Source organism: Sinohyriopsis cumingii, chromosome 10, assembly GCF_028554795.1.
Source record: "Sinohyriopsis cumingii isolate HCF-2022 chromosome 10, ASM2855479v2, whole genome shotgun sequence".
In the NCBI taxonomy this organism is placed as follows: Eukaryota; Metazoa; Mollusca; class Bivalvia; order Unionida; family Unionidae; genus Sinohyriopsis; species Sinohyriopsis cumingii.
The window spans coordinates 86,167,313-86,190,097 of NC_142970.1; the positions used below are offsets into that span (position 1 = coordinate 86,167,313).

The following is a 22,785-nucleotide window of genomic DNA, read 5'->3' on the forward strand; positions in this document are numbered from 1 at the left end:
AAACCTCGATAAACGTGTCCTGAAAAAGTATATAAACTCTTGTGTTGACTGTTTTCGTGTCACAAGTGACATTCCTGACACTATGGCTACCTCTGTTGTCTCTGCTCCCTCTTCCTCCACTTTCAAAGTCATCGACGAACACTTAGATCGTGCCAGTTGGGAGGCTTTGTATCTTCGCCATCCCTTTAACATGCTCATTGCTGGACCTAGCGGTTCAGGCAAAACCGAATTCGTCAAACGTTTGATCGAACATAAACATCATTTGATCGATCGACCACCTCAACGCATCGTGTGGTGTTACAAAGAGTGACAATCGGCGTACAGTCTCTTGAGAGAAAGTCAAGGTGATTCCATTGTGTTTGTGGAAGGCATTCCTAAAGAAGACGACGGAATCGTCTCTGACTCCCGTCAAACCCATTTGGTCATTTTTGACGACATGTTAGGAGAAGACGAAGAAGAAATTAAACTGTGGTTTACGCGCAAAGGGCATCACCGTAATGCCAGTGTCGTTTACATCACACAAAATTTGTTTCAACAAAGTAAAGCCCATCGTACCATCAGTCTCAATGCTCATTACGTGGTCTTGTTTAAAAGCCCTCGAGATAAATATCAAGTGCAAGTCTTTAGCCAAACAGTTAGGAACGCCTTGGCTGACTCAGGCGTACGACGATGCCACTCAAACTCCACATACCTATTTACTCGTCGATTTGAAACCCACTATCCCCGATGACGTGCGATTTCGCACCCATTTGTTTCACCACTGGTGTCAAGACGGAGGGCCTGTTCTCTACACGTCCCCGTCCTAGACTTAACTTCACTCGATAAACAAAATCTATAAAAACCGCAGACACTTTTTGTCAGTCTCACACAGCATCAATATGACGTCCCTTCAGTCTCATCTTCCCGTCAAATTGATTCGTGCCTTGTATGGCATCAGTCGAGAAAAAAAATCCACAAATACGTGCTCGTGTCTTAGAAGCCAGTCTCAAAGAAGTCTTACGATGGTTCACGGTGACAGCACGTCAATTACTACAAGGGATCATTCAGATTCCTCATCAAACCAAACGCTTTTTTGATAGAAACAAAGTCGCTTTGACCCAACTGGCCGATCCCCGCATCGACACTCCAACTAAAAAGCAAATCATTTTGAAACCTGGAGGGAGCGGTACTCTAGGTGGGGTCATCATTCGCTCCCTCTTAAGATGGGATCCTAATGCTCTCAAAGTTCTCCCCAAGAAAAAAGCCAAACGAAGCCCGAAGAAGAAAAAGAGCCACGGTGTCAAGACCAGGTCACCAGCCCAGAAAAAGAAAAGCCTTCAGAAAACACGCAAGAGAGGCACTTCAGCTAGGACGCAACCATACATTCGCAAACCACGACCTGCAAGGGCGGTGACCGCGTCTCCGGTAGCCTCAGGTTCATCCACTTCTCTGTTGATTTCACCGCGGAAGCCCGTGTCTCCAAGAACTTCTCCTCCAGGGGTGACACCTTCCTCCTCTTCCTTAGTGCCAGTGGCCGCTGCTCACAAAGTACCTGCTCCCAAAATCAAAGTCCAAGAGAGATTGGGCATGTTACAGAGTTTACTGGATTTGTCCAAGCCAGAACTGACTCGATTTAGTCCGTTGCGAACCCCTCCACGATGTGTGATGCCTGTCCTCAAGTTGATACGAAGTAAAGACAATCAGTGGCGACGCGTTCCAGTATAAAAATGACCTGAGACAAAGCCTGGGTATCAGTGTTTTTGTGCTCCTGAAGAACCAAAGATGTCATCCCCCAGTAAACATCCCTCTTCTAAACCCCAAGGAAAGAAAAGGAAAGGACTACATCCTCGTTTAGTCAAAGATGGGGACATGTCTGTCCTGTCCAAAGCTTCTCCACTCCTACGAAAAAAACTCATTGAATCAGCCTCCAAAGAGGTCATCGATACCGTGTGCGAATGTTGTTTGAACGTCTTGAAAAGCACGATTCCTTTGTCCAAACACCAGAAACAATGCTTAGGCAAATATCGTCACTTTCTTCGCCAAATGGTTCAAAAGAAAATTCCCATTGGACAAAAGAAGAAGATGTTGGTGCAACGTGGAGGAATTTTACCCTTCTTGTTAGACCCATTGCTGAAAGGAATCTTGGGAACCATGTTGGGAGGACTGGTGGGAGCAAGATAAAAAGGACCTCTGAAGTCCCAAGATCTCAGAATTGATCCTTGACATGGAATGGAAGGACGAAAACTAGCTTTAGTGCCTTACAAACGATGGATGGAATACCATCGTTGGCAAGAACAACGCACCCCGCATTTACCTCCCAATACCCATTTGAGCGAGATGTCCCAGTTACAATACGAATTGCAGTCGTTAATGGATCGCCACGATTTGTCCAAAACAGAAAAATAGCAAAAGTATGGTCAACTCTTGCAACGACTGCAACTCTTTCACCAAAAAGCTTTAGACGAAACAGCTCTACCCACTCTGAAAGATTTTAAGACCTTGATGAAAAGTCCATCCCAAACGCCACTACCACCAACAGTACCACCACCATCCCCAGGGATCGTGAGAGACGCTACCCCACGAAGGCCCGAGGAAGAAGAGATACGAGAAGTCTTTCAAACACCGTCAGCAGCTCCCATTTCTAGTAAGATTGCAGCGTCCTTGTTGACCCCATCCCCCACACCCCAACGATAAGAAATGAAAGCCTGGGTTAAAAAGATGATGTCCACTCCTCCTTCGACAGAAGTGAAAAAGAAAGAAGGGAAACCAGAAGTGAAACAAGAAAAGAAGGCCAAAGCCATTCCATTACCACCTCCACCACTACCTTCGACTTCTACTCCCGTAACCCATGGGACACGTAAATCCGTTTCCAAACCACCCTTTGTCCCGCCCACAGTAGCATCACCGAAGAGTGGGTGACTTATTAACACAAATACATAAATGGAGAAGGTGTTAGCCAGCATTTACTACGATCCATCCCATCCTGCAGGTTACGGAGGAGTTCAGAAATTGTATCGTGCTTCCAAAACTCGACTGAAAAGTCTCCGTTTACCTCAAGTGCAACGATGGTTACAAGAACAAGCTACCTACACTTTGCACAAACCCATTCGACTCAAGTTTTCTAGAAGTCGCACCCTAGTGGAAGGCATCGATCATCAATGGCAAGCCGATTTAGCCGATGTATGTCATTTGGCCACCTACAATCGTGGCTACAAATATTTATTTTGTGTCATCGACGTCTTTTCCAAAATCACCTGGGTCGTACCATTGACTTCCAAATCGAGCAGCGAGTTAGTGCGGGCCCTGCAACAAGTGTTGAAACAAAGCGGTCGTCACAATCTTCGATGGCAAACGGACAAAGGCACCGAATTTCTGAACCAAGCTTTCCAAAAAGAATTAAAGAAACGTGACATTCACTTTTTGACCACCGAGAATCCCGAAACCAAAGCCAGCATCGTGGAACGTTTTCAACGCACTTTGAAAGAACGCATGTGGAAATATTTTACGCATCACCACACTCTGAAGTACATCGATATCTTACCGCACTTGGTGCAAGCATACAACCAATCTTACCATCGAAGCATTGGACGTGCCCCGCAAGAGGTGACTCCCGACAACGAAGTGCTGGTTTCTGATCGCCTGTTTGGTAGGTCCCCGACGGTGGCTGTCCCCAAGAAAGGTGAAGTGTTAGCCGTAGGAGATTGGGTGCGCATTGGCAAAACCAAACGCACTTTTGACAACGGTTACTTACCTAACTGGACCACCGAATTATTTCGTGTCACTGGACGAGTGCATAGCCGTCATCCTGCCGTCTATAAATTGGAAGACATGAACGGAGAAGTGCTCAAAGGAACGTTTTATTTGCCCGAGTTACAACGTGTCACCAAAAAAGAAGACGACGTGTACGACATCGAAAGCATTCTCGAACGCAGAACCCGTAAAGTGGGCAAACGACGTGTCAAAGAAGTCAAAGTACGTTGGAAAGGATATCCACCCAGTTTTGATTCTTGGATCGACGCCTCGCAAGTCATCGACTATAAAAAGAAGTGACCATCATGCCCTTTCACACAGACTCAGCTACTGCGACCACTACTTCCCCCAGTTCTTCTCTGCAAGATTTACAAAAACAACCCTTGTGGGTGTGGTGTGGAGAACGTGTGCCTAAAAGGCAAATCGTCTTTTTCTGCCAAATCTTCGTGGTGTATTGTGTCATCGGTGCAGCCATTGCCAATTTGAGTTTGCAACAAGGAGACAAACAATTGTGGACAATTTTATTGAGCAGTTTCATCGGTTACCTGCTTCCCAATCCCTCTCTGAAATTCTCCTCGAACGGGAACAACGGGAACCTTGTGTCCAGTGCTAGTGCCAGTCACCACTCCAACAACAACAATGACCCCATTTTGGGCGGAGACACTCCTCTGACTTCCAGTAACCCCTCGGACACTCACAGAACTCTGGAGTTATGAGTTACCCTAACCAATTTTACTTAACCTTACCCAGTGACAGTTCTATGGAGGTGTTTCCCAACAACACTTTGTGCTGTTACACGGCCAAATTACCTCAGGCCATCCAATTAGATCACGAAGCCCATTGGGAAGTGGCTTTAGTGGAAATCATTCACCCGACCCAAGTCGTCAATGTCCTTCGCAATCAATTTTTTTTTACGGTGGAAGTTCATGACGAGCAAATGCAAAAGTACTTGAATACCCATGTCAAATATGACAATAAAACCTATGATGACAAAACTCAAAAGTGGACCTACCACTTGTTCGTTACCCCAGGCTATTATTTTAGTGGTCATCATTTGGTCAGCACCATAGCCTCCAGGTTTAATGGCGTGTTTCTTAAGGCTTTGGAGAGTGTCAGAAAAAGTGTCAGCCTGGAGTACCACAAAGTAGCTCGTCGCTTCCTGGTGAAATTTGAGGAAGATAAAACGATGTCTATTTTATTTTGTCCTGAATTGTTTGGCATGTTGAGCGGGGACATGGAGATGAGAAAGAAATTTGAGCAAAAAGGTGAGCTAGCAGTCATTTCCGACAACGATTCTTTTAGCAAGTTATTTCGTTCCCCGGTAGAAATGAACCAAGGACTGAATTTGATCTTTGTGTACTCCGATGTGGTGGAGTACAATGTGGTGGGACACACCTCCGCACCGTTACTGCGTGTCATTCCTTTCAAAGTGGATTCTGCCACGATCGCTGACGAGGAAGGTGAAAACACTTATCACGTTCACCGCGAATTTGTACATCCTCATTATTTGCCCGTCAGTAAGTCGTATTTGGACACTGTCAACATTGCTATAAAAGGAGATCTGGGACAAAATATTCCATTCACCAAAGGAAAAGTCACGGTGAAACTTCATTTTCGAAAACGGTTCTCTCACGACTCGTAAGTCATGTATCCAGTGTACCGAGGGGTTGCTCGACGGCGAGGACACGGTTTAGGAGAGATGTTAAAATCGGCCTTTCGTTCGGTGGCTCCCGTCTTGAAACCGATGGTGACACGAGGATTGCACGCCTTGAAAGATGCGGCACTGACGGAAGGTAAAGAATTTCTCCAAAATGTCATCATCGACAAACAAAACCCTAAAGAAGCCTTCTTGAGGGCAGGCAAAAATGTCTTGCTGCAAACGGGCAAAGACATTTTGGGTCGACGAGAAACACCTATAAATGCCCTGAACGCTACCGATTCAGGCATTCCCGCTTCCCTGACTCCACAGCAAGGACACGGCAGAAAAAGGCGACGAAGAAAACACCCCTTCACCAGTCTTCATACTTCTAAAGCTAGAAAGACAAAGAAAAGAAGAACCGTTCGAGACTTAGACGTTTTTGATTACTAAAAATTATTGAGACACAGAAAAATGATGCACCGAGAGTCTTGTGCCTGTTCCAAGTAGGAACTAGATCTCTTTGCCATGCCCCCTACCATGATGACGATGCAAGAATCCCAGTGGGTCGAATTTCATCCCGTCTCCTCTTTGACGGAATCAGCTCCCATTGAGTTTGATATCAAAGGTCAACCCGAAGATTACATCGATCTGAATAGCAGTTACCTGTACTTGAAAGTCAAAGTGATCAAAACGGACAACACCAATCCAGGAGCCGATGCTAGAGTAGCTCCCGTCAACAATTTCATGCATTCCTTGTTCAGCGAAGTGGACTTGTACTTGAATAACAAACTGGTCAGCAGCAGCATGGATACTTACCCTTATCGAGCCTACCTGGAAAATCTCTTGACGTACGGAAAAGAAGTCAAGAATACTCATCTGGATGCTTGCGTGGTATGGAAACCTGACACAGCGGGTGAGAACACGTTTAACGACACAGTCCTGACAGCAGATGACGATCCTCACAATGTGGGGTTTAATGACCGTCGTAAGAAAATTCTGCAAGGGCGAAGTTTAGAACTGATGGATCGTTTGCATTTGGACATGTGGTTACAAGAAAAGTGTTTGTTAAACGGAGTGGATGTCCGCCTGAGACTGAATCGTAGCAGTGCCGCTTTCCATTTGATGGCCCATGCCAACGAATACAAAACTATCATCCAAGACGCCAGGCTCTACGTGCGTCGTGTGGAAGTGTTACCTAAAGTTGGAAACGACATCAGTCACACTTTGAGCAGAACCACCGCCAAATATCCGATACGAAGAGTGGAAGTGAAAACGTTCACTATTCCCGCTGGACAGCTATCCATGATCGAGGATTATCTCTTCCAAGGACAAGTACCCAAACGTTTGATCGTTGGTATCGTCAAGAATTCAGCCTTCAATGGACTGACTTCACAACGAAAACCCTTTCCAGTTTCAACATTACAAGGTAGCCAAAATCGGAGTCAGTCGCGATGGCAAGACCTTGTGTACCAGACCCTTCGAACCTAAGTTTGGTGACAGGAATTATTTGAGATCGTACTTGTCCCTGTACGAAGCCACTGGTCAGTTAGGAACCAACACCAGTCACGGTATTACGTACGAGGATTATGCAGGAGGCTATGCTCTGTGGGCTTTTGATTTCACTCCAGACCAGGGCAGCGACGATGGACATTTCCACCCTATAAAATCCGGCCAGATTCGTGTGGAACTTCAGTTTGCAAATCCACCTCCAGATCACACAGTGAACGTCATCCTGTATGCCGAATTTGACAATACCCTAGAAATCAACAGTTTGAGAGAAGTCATTCTAGACTTTTAGAAGCATGGAAGACTGTTCTCCCTCTTTACCTAGTGGAGAAGCTTTGAAGATGGAATGTGAGGAGACCGTGGAAGGAGAATCCCAAGACAACGACGAAAAGGACATCGTGATCAAGTCGAGATGTCCAGAACAAGAACAGCAATTGGTCTCCTACTGTACTACATACCTGGCAGACACAATTACGATATGGATGAAGCATGATTACTATGGATGTCAAAACATCAGTCAAGAAGAAAAATTCAACGAATATCTGGACGAAGCTTGGAGTCTGTTTAAAAACGACGGGTTACGTTGGTGGTATAAAGACTTGCGTAAACATTTCTGTCCTTCCTTAACGACTCAAGAAATCCATTACATCAAAGCCCTCTTTGACAATATCAAAGAGAAAGTCGAGATCGAAATTGATCACTTATTATCAGCAAAAGAACATTTAGTGACTTATTTTGATCGTGATTTTTCTAGAAACGATGAGAAAGTAAATCGTTGATTTTGTGACTAGTATGCTTATTTTGTTGTCCTCAGCTAGGAAACGTAGTGTCCATCCATGACTCAAGAACTTGCAACAGTGGAAATCTCAATTTCATTCACCATGTTGTCTACCTAAAAGAGTGTGAAAAAATGTTTGTTATTGAATTGAATGATCATTGTTGAAAAAAATGTTATTGTTAAATTGAATGATTATTGTTGAAAAAAATTGTGAATTGTTAGTGCTAAGTGATTTGAATAAAAATGTTGTGTTTTGAAAAAAATGCCTTTGTCGTTTGTTTTGCTATGGGTATCATGATTCATGCTCTTTGACTTCTCTCTATCCCTCCCATGTCACTAATTCAGCGTTCCGACTCGATCTGTTGCTGCAAAAGGAAATATGTAGAGCAAAGTGCTTACGTTTGTTCAGTTTTTTATTTCAAGCCCTACAAAAGGATATAAGTTTGTCTTGAAAGAGGATTGAAACTCTAAGTTACACGGACGTGAAGGAAAACACCCCCTTTGTTCCTACAGTTAGCTGCCGGTGTGTTCATTCTAATCATGCTTGCCGTATATCTTTGTTATTTTAGAAGTCCTATTTCTTCTGAAGTAAATACACGCATCAATAGACAGACAGCTTGGGTCACCATCCTTGAGGTTCACTATACTTTAGTTTATTTACTTCATAAAAACCGCAGATTCACAATTTAAAAAAAAAACAAAAAAAAAAAACATGCCACTCAGTACACTTCTGACTCCACCTATGTGAGTGTGTATGTCAAAATGTTTAAGTGAGGTAAAAAAGAAATTGACAATTTCAGAAAAGTGAACCAGTACTGTGACCTTTCAGTAGTTGATACGGTTAGAAGAAATGGTACAATACACAACAGAGTGATTCGAGTTCATATTCAGTCTGTCTGCACTGCAATGGTAACAATGCAAGAGCGTAGGCATTATTTTGCCACACTAACTTCGAACAAAACAATGCATCGCTCATCATCAACAATTTCATTGGCTAGACTTCTTTTCTGATCGCGTTCACTACGAATTGACTTCAGTATCTCTTCACACAGTGTCGAGATAAGTCGTGTCTCACTGCTAGTCGATTAATAAAATAATTAAAAAAAGTAAAACTAACGCAAGAACAATCGTACCTTGGGCGATCCCGCAGAAACTGTATCAGTTTTATAGTCAAATACATCACAGCATATTTTGGATGAACTATTCTGTGAGAACTTTACATCCACGTTATCAAAAAAGGAGGGAATTTTAGTTGCCTAAATCTGCAGTTCACTCTGGTGATATTTAATAATGGTGAAATTTTGCTATGGCTATGATTATCTGAGTGGAATGAGTGTTTCTTTGAATCTTTCTTCACGAAAATAGACTGTAAAAACAAACGTGTCTTGATATGTTCTACAGTAGGAATAACTCTCTCTCTCTCTCTCTCTCTCTCTCCGTCATAGTAGTGTTGTTTGAAATCTTAAAGGTATCTGTTCCTGTGTGAAGATACCTCTCCAAAATTGTGACCAGTAGTCACCCTATTTCTGTGAAATGTTCCGTTTGTCATGTAATTTTTTTTTTTTTTTTTTTTTTGAAACACTTACATCCTTACAAATTGTAAATCAGTAAATCGGTGGATGAAATAAAATTTGGAGTGGACGAGCTTGTACAATTCAGGTATCGTAACTTTCTCTTTATTTTGGCACTGCAATGTTTCACGGAAAAATTCTAACCTTAGATCTACCGTTTTTTCAAGAAAGGAAACAAACACAAGGCTTTTTCAAGAATGACGCAAGTGACATTGCGCTGTATAACCCTGCCTATGGTTAACTCTGAAATCTAAAACCAAAACACACGTTCGGAAAAAAAAATTGTAACAATGTTGAAGAATGACGCGAGTGACATTGCACTGTATAACCCTGTCCATAGATCGTGGTTATGTTTTTAGCTTGTCAGCGTGTGAATAGTATATTGGGGTTTGATTTGGCTGCTTAGCGTGTGGATCGTAGATTAAGGTTTGATTTGGCTGATTAGCGTGTGTGGAAAGTATAGGATTGGGTTTTGTATGCCTTCACGTACGTTTGTGTTGATAGTATATGATTGGGTTTTGTATGCCCTCACGTACGTTTGTGTGGATAGTAGAGTGCGTGGTTATTTAACCTTCCCCTTCTGTGTGGATAATAGAGCTTGGGGTTAGATTTGGCTTGTCAGCTCAGTGTTTGTCTCTTGTCTGTGTTATTTCCATCTCCCATGTTCATTTTCCCTTGACGCTATACAAACCCAAGATATATTCCCATGTTCATTTTCCTTTGTCGCTATACAGACCCATCCCTGTTCAAATTCCCATGTTAAATTCCCGTTGTCGCTAGACAGTCCCTGGCGACAAGGGAAAATTTAACATAGGCAATACGCCCTGGTTAGGGGCTTGTGAATAGTAAAGCAAGAGTTTGTTTTGTTTCTAGCGTGATTTTTACCATTGTCCCTAGACAGTCCTAATACCTTTTGTCTCTCTATAGTCCCACCCATGTTAAAGTCCCATTGTCCCTAGACAAACCCACCATGTTATAGTCCCATTGTCCCCCAAGTACCGGTCCTGTATTCCTATGTTACATTTCCATTGTCCCTGTACAAACCCATCCATGTTCCATTCCCTTGGGACTGTAGAGCCACAATGGGAAACTAATGTTATTTTCCCCCCATGTTCAATTTCCTTGTCCCTATAATACCTATGATTTTTTGTAAAGTTATTTGTACTCTAGGGACTATGGGAAAATAACATTATGTTGTCCCTATAGTACAACGGATTTTTTCCTATAGTCCCTACGGTACAAAACCCATGTTTTTTAATGATAAGTCCCCTAGTCCCTACGGTATCCCCATTTACTACTTAAAATACATGACACATGATAAATTATTAAGAGATATAAGCTTCGAATTGATGGACGTACATCGAAGATAAAACAAAAAACATTAAGATGAATTACAATGCATATCTACTTGATTTAACATGTTGGGTCCATGCTATTCAAACATTGCTCAACTAAGATTAGTTCCTGCTATCTAATCAGTCAATACAGCCTGATACCAAGATTACCCTATGCCCGTTATATCTAAGGAAATGAGTTAGTGCCCATTTCCTCCATTTTTAATGAGAGAGAGAGAGAGAGAGAGAGAGAGAGAGAGATTGTAAATGACTGTTATACATTAAAGGTAATGTGACCTGTTAAAGGTTTTGGGTGAGTGTTTAAAATGATAATGTTCTCTTATTGACGAAATGTAGAAAGTAACGAAAATATAAAGTGAACATTATTCGAAACTGGCGATACTTTGAGGAAAACAATTCTCATTCGATTTGAAACTTCTCTTAACTCGACTGTTTTCTCGAAATGCATTAATCTCACAATGATGTTTAACCTGGTCAAGAAATATTCATTTAAGGTATAATCTACCCATGACTTATTGGCAATGTTTTGACCAATCCAAATAATTGTAAATCCCCTTTTGATGAAATGTTATGAATGTTCTCAAACTCATTAACATATGCTTAGACCATTCATATAATCGTCTAACAGACTCAAATAAATAATATAAGCTAGTTTGGTTAATTATATTTTCCTATAGCCAAACATTTTGCTTTAAATTTGTTAATATAGGGAATGTATACTAAGTCACCGCTAAACATACACGCGTGAATGGAATATCTAGAATATATCACAGATCTTAGACAGTCTACATGAAACTTTTCTACAACGGTTCCATCTTTATAGAAAGCCGCGATGGCTCAGTGGTAGCACCTAACAATAAAGGCTCGAATCGAACCTTGACCAGGCTGATTAGCTCCATTAGTGTGTTCCCTGGACAAGTGGTCCAATCCAGTTACCTCTGCATTACATACCCTTTCATATACTGACCTGCCTCTAAATTCCAAAAATCAAACCAAGCCGAACAAAATCAACCTGACCCGCTAACCTTCTGTTATGTGCGCCATCCTGCAGATGATCCTGGTTTGATCTTTGTCTGCCACAATACATCATCCATTCTGTTATATGATCGCATTAACAACCTCTACGCAATATATGGCTTGTTCGGTGAGTCTGTGGCCTTGTACAACCAAGGTCACGGGTCTGAAAGGCCGTTTAAACCTTCCTAATTGTGATTGCCGAGATAAACTACCCTTGTAACAGTAAGTACCACACGATAAATCTGAGCGACCCGAACCTACCGATAACATCCCCGAAGTTAGTGGAAATGAGATGTCACCGAGATCAGTTGACAGTGCTATAGCAATATAACAATAGATTCATCGATCGTCATATCAGCGACACTGCTTGACCGAATAAAATACAGCATCCGATCAGGAAATTTACTAATAAAGTTGAGTCTTTCGATTAAAAAGCGGAAGGTCTAAGAAGGATTGAAGGACGATATTTCACTGCGGTTTAACTAAGTCAGCTGATTCAAGGAGGCGTTACCCGACAGTGATTAAGACAAGTACATCAATGAGATCATCAAATTGGTCGACTTACTTACTTTAATTGAAAATCGTTCACCATGCGTTTGAAAGATATCGAAGTAATTAAGTTCTAATGCGCAGTTTATTCGTCACTTAGATTAAGTGGATTAAGTGGATTAATCTTGTATATAAGGTGAGTATACAAATATCCCTGTCATATTTACATAAGGTTGTCCCCATATACCAATAACCTGTGTACTACACATCCTCATCTTAAAAATAGTGCAGGCTTTTAAATAAATATATGTCAACACAACATTGTAAAGAAAGGATGGGATCACGGGTATCAACTCACCCCATGTGTTCATCCGTGCGTACGTGTGCACGCATGTTATATAGTAATACGGGCATAGGGGTCGGATGTGAAAATTAGAGCGCGGGATTCATAAATAAATATAACGCTGAGATATGCTGATATTCTGTATATGTTAAGACTATATGGAGATACACACTAACAGTTTTTAGAAGAAAAAAAATGTTCATTAATTTCACCATGAACATAGGTCGAGGACGAGGTGTATGTGGCCATTTAAATGATCGCTTCCTTGAGAAGCATTTGAATAAATAAAGATTCAAATGAACATCTGAGATCATTAAAATATAGGAACAAGTTAATTGTACAGCTTTTGAAAGGGATCGCAGGATGTTGTTTTACCCTTATTTTAGTGTAATACCTACATACCTACGTGCATGTATACACGAATCCTTCCATCTATCTCACCATACATGCTGCTGTGGTTTGAACGCCATTTTTCAGCAGCTGATAGGCTATACATGACGTCCAATATATATGGTGGAGGAGCAACCCGGGAAGAACCATCGACCGACGGGAAGCTACTGGCAAGCTTTCTCACGTTTCCGCGTTTGTCGAGCCCGATACTTAAACACATGCGGATAGAGGTGAGATGCTAGTGAGACCACTCATCCACCCAGGGCCCCTTTTATTAACCATCCATGCCAGCTATCCAATCATGTGCAACCACAACTCCAGATAATATATATTCATCTACATACATACATGCATACATACATACTGGGATGAACCAACGACCCATGGAAAACTATTGACAGCACTCTCACATACCCACATCGGACGAACCTTAACCTAGAACTCACGGATACCTAGGTGAGATATCAGGTATCAAGTAAAGGCCAGCGCTTTAGATGAATCGGCCGCTCGGCGTCCACGACAATATTGTTGTGTACTGTTTTTATAGTATGCTGGTTATACAATTCCGGTTTTCAATTGCTCCAATAAAAATTACGAAACCACTCAAGTCTGAAGTGGTTTTTGTCTTTTCTTAATATTATACATGTTATTCACACAGCCTGCTTCAAATGTATCAAACAGTGGCACTAATGATGTGATTTGTGAAAAGCCCAGTTAACTGTTGTGCTTCTGTTATGATTTTTTTCCTCATTTATTTCATATGTACACTTCAATGTACAAACACTAAAATGTATCAATTATACACTGCACATTAGATCACAACTTTAGTGTAAAATATATTTAACAATGCATGCACGTGTGTTACTGCCATGCAGGGTGGTTACATTGCAAGTAGGGCCGGCCTTAGGCAAATTAGACTTTACCCAATCAGGTCCCACGCTCAACAGGTCCCAGCTTGTTAGTAATTTTTAAATATATATATATATATATATATATATATATATATATATATATATATATATATATATATATCGATAGAAAGTAATTTTAAAGCGATGGAAGAACGTGTTATGTTCAATATCATACGAAAAACTTTTTTAAAAGTTTATTTCCAAATGCTGTGTTAATAGGGGGCCCCTCCAGAATGAACCAAATTGAGTCTCGCGTTTGCGAAGGCTGCCCTGATTACAAGGATATGATATAACTAGTGAAAAGTCTTTTCGATATTTAGCTTCAAAAAGTAAAGCAAAACTGTTTGATATTTTTGCTTGAATGGAAACCAAATTGTAAACATTTTATTAAAGAAATATAAGAACCATTAAGTCATACAGTAAACTCATGTTTTAAATACATTTGACTGTCATTGAGAAAAAAAAGTTTTATACCTTCATTAAAGAAATGACTCGAGAAAATAAAAACTAAATTTATTTAATAAACAGTTATAAAATCCATTTAAAATAAATTGATTCAAAAGTAAAGTAAAACTATTTGTCATTTCTGCCGATATTGAAACCAAATTTAAAGTATTATATTAATATCATATGCGAACCATTAGGTCATACAGTGAATTCATTTTAAAAAAAATACATTGCTTGTAATGGATAATTATATATAGGCCTGAGGAAATGACATAACACATATGTCGAGACATACCGAAAATTCGGGTCAAGTCCCTGAATGATCGACTTACAACTTTCCTAGTAACATTCACTTTGGCTTATGTTATTTTGTGCAAGGAATCCTTGTGAAAGCGTCATGGGGCTGTATGTGTCTGTATGGATGTGTGGAATACAGACTTTGGGACTGCATGCTTCTGTATGGATGTGTGGAGTACAGACTATGGGGCTGTACGCTTCTGTATGGATGTGTAGAGTACAGACTATGGGACTGCATGCTTCTGTATGGATGTGTGGAGTACAGACTATGGGGCTGTATGTGTCTGTATGGATGTGTGGAATACAGACTTTGGGACTGCATGCTTCTGTATGGATGTGTGGAGTACAAACTATGGGGCTGTACGCTTCTGTATGGATGTGTGGAGTACAGACTATGGGGCTGTACTCTTCTGTATGGATGTGTGGAGTATAAACTACGGGGCTGTATGTTTCTGTATGGATGTGTGGAGTACAAACTATGGGTGTGTGGAGTACAGACTATGGGACTGCATGCTTCTGTGTGGATGCGTGGAGTACAAACTATGGGGCTGTACGCTTCTGTATGGATGTGTGGAGTACAGACTATGGGACTGCATGCTTCTGTATGGATGTGTGGAGTACATACCTTTGGAGTGTATGTCTCTGTAGGGATGTTTGGAGAATGTACTATGGGCTTGTATTTGTGTGTGGAGTACAGATGATGGAATTGTGAGTGCTTTAAACCACTCAGTCACTCCCCCCCCCCCGATTGTATGTGTCATAATGGATGTGTGGAGTACAGACTATGGGGCTGTATATGTCTGTATGGATCTGTGGAGTACAGCCTATGAGATTGTATGTGTCTGTATGGATGTGTGGAGTACAGACTATTGGACTGTATGCGTCTGTATGGATGTGTGGAGTACAAACTATGGGGCTGTATATGTCTGTATGGATGTGTGGAGTACAAACTATGGGGCTGTACATGTCTGTATGGATGAGTGGAGTACAAACTACGGGGCTGTATGTGTCTGTATGGATGTGTGGAGTACAAACTACGGGGCTGTATGTTTCTGTATGGATGTGTGGAGTACAAACTATGGGGCTATATATGTCTGTATGGATGTGTGGAGTACAAACTATGGGGCTGTATATGTCTGTACGGATGTGTGGAGTACAAACTACGGGGCTGTATGTGTCTGTATGGATGTGTGGAGTACAAACTACGGGGCTGTATGTGTCTGTATGGATGTGTGGAGTACAAACTACGGGGCTGTATGTGTCTGTATGGATGTGTGGAATACAGACTATGGGACTGTACGTGTCTATGCGTATGTGTGGAGTACAGACAGTGGGACTGTATGCGTCTGTATGGTTGTGTGGAGTACATAGCATGTGGCTGTATATGTCTCTATGGATATGTGGAGTACAGACTATGGGATTGTATCTGCCTGTATGTGTCTGCATGGATGTGTGGAATACAGACTATGGGACTGTACGTGTCTGTATGGATTTGCGGAGTTTATACTATGGGACTGTATGCGTCTGTTTGGATGTGTGGAGTAGAGACTGTGGGATTGCATGCGTATGTATGTATGTGTGGAATACAAACTATTGGATAATATTTGTCTGTATTGATGTATCAAATACAGACTATGGGATTACATGTCTGTATGGATGTGTGGAATACAGACAATAAGAATGTATCATTCTATTTAGATGTGTGGAGTACAGACTGGGATTTTATGTGTCTGTACGGATGTATTGAGTACAGTCTATGGGCTGTATTTGTATGTATGGATGTGTGGAGTACAGTCTATGTGGCTGTATGTGTATGTATGGATGAGTGGAGTACAGACTATGGGATTGTATGTGTCTGTATGGATGAGTGGAGTACAGTCTATGGGGCTGTATGTGTATATACGGATGTGTGGAGTACAGTCTATGGGGCTGTATGTGTATGTATGCATGAACGGAGTACATTCTGTGGGATTGTATGTGTCCGTATTGATGTGTGGAGTACAGTCTATGGGGCATATGTGTCTGTATGGGTGTGTGGAATACAGACTATGGGAGTGTATGTATGTATGGAGGTGAGGAATGCAGACTATGGAATTGTATGCATATTTATGGATGTGTGGAGTACAGGCTATGGGGTTGTATGTGTCTGTATGGATGTGCAGAATACAGACCATGTGATTGTATGTGTAGGTATGGATGTGTGGAGTACAAAATATGGAGCTGTATGTGTCTGTATTGGTGTGTGGAATACATACTATGGAAATAGTACAACATTGCTTAAATTCATTATTATTACCAACTGTGCTAACGGTGTCACGTCAATACAATATTTGGGAACTCTAATGCTGACACAAGCTATACAATAGCTGTCTGTGTACTTTGTATCTCTGTCTTTCACATTACATATTTACAGGAAATTATTACTCGTTGTATAATATGGGTCACTATAAATGTAACACAATATATCCTGTGGCTTCGACCTTAAATCAAAAGACATAATTGAAAGAAAGATGGGGGTGGGGGTTTGCTACAAGGGTATGATAAGTTTGGCTTGTGTTTTTGGTTTCCTGTTATTTAGTGCCAAGGGAGTTTTAGTAAAATGCATTTGTCGAGGACACACGACGTCTGTCGACCTGGATTGATCTAGTAGTAGGATTCGAATGGAACTCGCATCTGTAATGGTCACACGCCAAGTGTACTAAACATTTGGATATGAAAAGTGCAAGAGACAACCATGGATCAAAGTAGATCGAGACTGTTGGTGCTCAAGATTCTAAAGGAATTGTTAGGACCATCATTAAGCTTAAAATTAAACGATGAAAGAATTAACGACTTAGCTTGTTGTAGTTCAAGCCCCAACATCGCACTCTTTGGACCCCATGATAACATATATATGAAAGGGGATATTGACTGTATCTAACGTTTAGAGGCGTGTTTGGGGGTGGGGTAACCGTGCCTAGGTATGAAATGGCACATACATTTGTACCTGACGATTCGGGTAGCTTGTTGTACAAATGTAATGCCGCATTCTCCTGCCTATTATTTTAAAAAGTCATAAAATAAAAGAAAACACGTAAGGTGAGGACAATGAGATTCATAGTTTTGGATAGCTATATGAAATCAAAGTCTAAGGACATTATACACCTGAACAGAAAGTACAACGGCAGTTCATAGCAAAAGACGTTTATGCACCACAAGCACACACATAAACCGTCATTTTTGTAACTTCCGAAGGTCATTTCTGACACTATGTGATGCTCACAGTGCAAGCACGAGCCCTTTCCTTAGGTTACAATTCTGCACAACATTGTGTACTAAACAATTTGATGCAATTCAAAATAGTTGCCATACAACAGATTTATTAGATATCCTACATGATCTGAAACGCCATGTTTACTGCTACGGGTGGCTATCTCTTTCTCCTAACCTACTATTTGTTTCACTGCCTCCACACTGTAACGTAACTATGGGAGGTGTAAATGCCTCCAAGGCCGTAGAGAGAGATCATGGACTCTGGGATAAGAAACAACAGGGCATCTCCTAGTTCTTGTTCAAACAAACATTTTCTTTTATAAGAAAAGAAAGTGTTGCTCGGCTCGGGCCATCTTCCGGTCCGGGGCATGGCCTTGGGGATATATCCACGGTTGTCCCCCTTCTTGTCGGCACTGAATGCCTCGCATCAGTTTCAAGAACAACACAGACCCGAAACACCTAATTCACAAAAATATTAATATATTTTTAGTATTAAACAATACTAGCTGAAAACAGAGCCTTTTGTTAAGAAATTTGACAGGGGCCAATTTACAAAACTATACCTTGCCACCTCAGAGAGAGAGAGAGAGAGAGTAACGGTACATTGGTATGAAAGGGCACATTGATTGTACCTGACGATTCGATGGAGACTACTGGTGCCTGGGTATGAAATGGCACATCAATTGTAACTTACAAAGAGAGGGAGAGTAAGGGTGCCTGGGTATAAAAGGGTATATTAATTGTACCTGATGATTAGAAAGTGAGTAACAATACTTGGGTATGAAGGGGCACATTGATTTGACCTGACGCTTGGAGGGAGAGTAACGGTACCCGAGTATGAAAGGGCACACTGATTGTACCTGACGATTAGAGGGAGAGTAACAGTGCCTGGGTATGAAAGGGCACGTTGTATGTATCTGACGTTTTGAGGGAGAGTAATGGTACCTGGGTAAGAAAGCGCATATTAAGTCGACCTGACATTTCGAGGGAGAGTATCGGTGCTTGTGTAGGAAAGGGCATTTTGATTGTACCTGACGAGCATAGGGACAGTAATGTTGCCTGGGTAGAAAGTGCACTTTGTATGTATCTGACGTTTCGAGGGAGAGTAAAGGTACTTGGGTACAAAATGGCACATTGATTGTACCTGACGATCAGAGGGAGAGTAAAGGTGCCTGGGTATAAAATGGAAAACTGTTTATAAATAAAATATTTAACAAGGAAAGCTGACAGTGGTTTGGTATAAAAAGTATACACTGTGCTTGGTGGTTATAAAGAGGGTAACGGTGACTGGGTATGAATGGCCAGATTCATTGCGACTGACATATAGCGGGAGGGTAGCAGTGTATGAATAAGAAATTGTAAATTGAGTGTGCCTCGCGTTAGACATTGGGTAACAGTGTTTGCTTATGAAAAAGTATATATATTGTGCTTGATGGTTTGAGGGAGGATAACGGTGCTTGGATACAGGGGAAATTTACTTTGCATGACAGATAAATGGAGGATAACGGTGCCCTAGTATGAATGAACTCAGATTAAAGGAGGATAACGGTTCCAGAGTATGAGTAGGCTTATATTGTGCGTGATGATTATATGGAGGGTAACGGTGCCTAGGTATGAAAGTTTCCCCATGTTTCATATTTATTCATTTAAAGAGGGTAGATGATAGCAGTCCCTCCCAGTGTTTCTTGCCAGTTAAAAGCAGAAGAGCAATTATTTCCCAAACCGTAATTTTAGTTATCGCTCATCCCACCCCGTCCCACCCAACCCCAATCCAACCTCGCTGAGAGAATAAGTGATACATACTCAAAACGGCATAAGTGATTGGTTCTTAGTCGGCGTAAAGATCGAGTTTGATAGGGCGTATGAGTACGTCAATACACATTCATAAGTCACATCAAAATGTATCTTACCTCTGACTATGAACAAAACACGAATACGATTTTAAGCTTATTACATAACCCCTCTTTGTTTTCCAAATATTTTTAGCTTTACTGTAGGGATGTAATCCAAATAGAATAATGATTTATACAAGTTCGATTCACCGCGTGTAAAAATATATGCGCGCGTACATCAAAGAAGAAATCTAATTGGTTCGAATCTGGGTATGTGATAGAGAATGCAGATATAGAACGTGGATCAAGCATTTAAGTTTACATGTATATTTAATCAAACAAGTTATGATTATGCAATGGCAGGCTAAACAAAACACTACTTCCTACGCGCGGAAGTAACTCTCTTGAAATTCGTTGTTAGGCATAGTTTTCTAAATAAAATGATTTGCGTACGATTTAATATTAGTCTGCACTGTATCAGTGTAGCAAAGGCTAGCGTACATTTCAAGGTTTATTTTACACATTACTAATGCAGTCACCGTCATTGGTATTGGGAGCGATTTGCTGTGATTCACGGAGGCTGGTCTTCTAGAATAGGTATGATATATATGCTTACAATTTCGATATCTTCAGATGTCATGTACTAATCAATATATATATATATATATATATATATATATATATATATATATATATATATATTCATGACTAACCGATAGACCTTGAATGGCGGTAGAGCGAAGACAAATAACCAATACACATCATTCCGGTAAGAGGCAGGTGTAGGAAGACGGGAGTGGAAACATATCTAACACACGTAGATTATCAGGTGATAAGCATGATGTTTCGCTATTAATTGTCACAGTTATAATACGTTTATCATTTAATGTTCTTTTGTCATCCCTGCTTTAGAATGACAGTAACTATGTGATTCTACCAGACTGTACGTGCGTATATAAGCAATGTCATATATACTGTAATATCTTGAAACATTAGGATACAATTAAACACGATTTCAAGAGCAAATACCACTTTATAATATGGTGCTTTGAGGAGGCAGTGAACAGCGTCTTTTGGGTGAGTGACTAGCAATTCAACACAGTATAAGGACTCATTTCTTAACTGTTTGTTTCAAGTTTCTTATTCATATTATTGCATCATTTTGCTTGTTGATATTTTGTTTGTTCCTCTCTATTAGTGTTTGTCTTACGAAAGTAAAAAGCTTTAACTTAGACAATTACAAACTTATTATGCCACGATCTCTTCTTATACATTAATACAACTTTTACCACTGCCCCTGTTTATTTACCCAAAGCGCACATTTCTGCTACGGGGCCCCGAGTCGCCGAGTGGTCTAAAGCGTTCACCGTTCCGGATCACTGCCATCTCACCTCTGTCTGCGTGGGTCCGAGTCCAAGGCTCGGCTAGCGTGGGTACGTGGGAAAACCTGCTAGTAGCTTCTCACGGTTCGGTGGTTCTTCCTTGGGTTTGCCAGGGTTCTTCCTCCACCAGTTATACTGGCCGCCATGTATAACCTATCTTGTGCTGAAAAATGGCGTTAAACCCTAGAACAACATTTCTGCTACTGCATCGTTAAAGTGAAATTTGAAAATTATGCGGTCATTTTTGTGTTTATTTTGTTTCAGCAAATTTGACTAACCTTACATTCTCGAAAAGTCTGTTTCATAAAAAGCAACACACACACACACGCGCGCGCGCGCGAGCTCGTGCGCGTGTGCGTGTGCTTGCCTCTAGCCCAATTTTACGATATCGAGCTTAAAATTTTTAGCGACGAACACCGTGATGTCTATTATAAAACAAAATCCACAAGCAACAGGCATCAGTAAAACCACAAGAAATAGCCGTCAGCATCACCTCTACGACCAGGAAATCGCAACGAGGCCCTTGTATAATTGGGGGGTTGGGGTGGGGTGGGTGGGGGAGTAACCTTGAGGTGTAGGACACATTTGTAATAATGTTTTGATGTAATTTTCAGAAAACTAGGAGACATTTATAATAATGTTTGATGCAATTCTATGGAAACTAGGACATTTTTGATAAATATATTTTAAAAGCGAGAGCAGAGTGCACATTTTCGAGAATATTTTTTAAGAAACATTAGATTTCTAATATCAGGTAACAAACAAACAAATATATAATTGTATTTGGTAATAAGGAAAACATATTATCCCACACTAATATCACATTTTTATTATTTGACAGTAAATTAGATGATAATATACAGTCATTAAATCATGTTTTCCCCTACTAATTGTATAACTGTATCAGTAAAGTCAAATAGGTGCGCATTAGAATGCCGGTACAAGTTATACAATAGATGAATATGTAATTTATTCATCATGGTTATTCGCAGCACATTTTCACGGGAAGTCATGACTCACTATTGTGTTTCATGTCAGTGTGAGTGTAACAATATATCGACTAAGCCATGTTTATATCCTGTTTATATGACCTTGACTCAAACAATCTAATGTTTAGTGTGTTAGAGAGAGAGAGAGAGAGAGAGAGAGAGAGATGTATAGGATAATAATTTAGATGCCGTGGACAGCGACGTCGCTAGGGTTGGTGTCACCCAGTGCGGAAAACTCATGGTGTCACCCCTCCAGACTTCCACCATGGATTTCTTCCACAGTATAATATAAAAATAAGCACCAGACGCTCTGCAGACTGCATGGTGGCACCCTGTGCCTGCTAGTCATGTATTTAACTATGATCGGTTATTCGCTTACGAAATCCGACTAGACCGAGCAGTGTGTGCTCTGTAAAATTTGCAATTTTTCATTTTGGTGTCACCCCTCTGAGATGGTGTCACCCGGTGCGGTCCGCACCCCCCCCCCCCAGCGACGCCACTGGACGTGTGGGTATGATAAGCACATCAACACAACTAGGTTAACTAGTGCCGAGGCCTTCGAAGTTGAGGACACACCACGTTTTTCGAATACGGTTGATCAGACGGTAAGATTCGCATCAATTTGATCTCGACTCCGGCGCGTTAACCTCTAAGCTCTCGGGTCACTTATGAAGGGGGGGGGGGGGGCATTGGGGTTTTTGGATGGGCATGTGGATGGATTACTGATAATGAAAAAGTGCATAACTTAAGTCCATTTATGCGAGAAAACATCCTAATTCAACGAATTTGTCCGCTTTGCCTCACATGAAGATGGTTTTTATATGAACAATTTGCGCTTTCATGCTAAACAACAAAGTC

At 41.1% G+C, this 22,785-nt stretch overlaps 1 protein-coding gene and 1 long non-coding RNA gene across 3 annotated transcripts in view; one reads left to right on the forward strand and one right to left on the reverse strand.

Moving 5' to 3' along the window:
- The window catches only part of LOC149790516 (uncharacterized), a 30,302-nt gene extending 18,480 nt beyond the window's left edge, over positions 1–11,822 (reverse strand). Inside the window, exon 1 of the long non-coding RNA XR_016423859.1 lies at positions 11,604–11,822. This is a non-coding gene — a long non-coding RNA (uncharacterized LOC149790516). The remainder of the gene's footprint in view (positions 1–11,603) is intronic.
- A 323-nt stretch (positions 11,823–12,145) lies between these two features.
- LOC149790517 (ras-related protein Rab-5A-like) overlaps positions 12,146–22,785 on the forward strand; it is a 51,057-nt gene continuing 40,417 nt past the window's right edge. The window contains exon 1 of one of the 2 annotated variants that reach the window (XM_089972569.1): positions 12,146–12,280. The gene's annotated coding sequence lies outside the window, so the exon portion shown is untranslated. Of the gene's footprint in view, positions 12,281–20,031; positions 20,154–22,785 lie in introns of those variants that run through there. The other variant, XM_089972568.1, reaches the window with a different exon arrangement.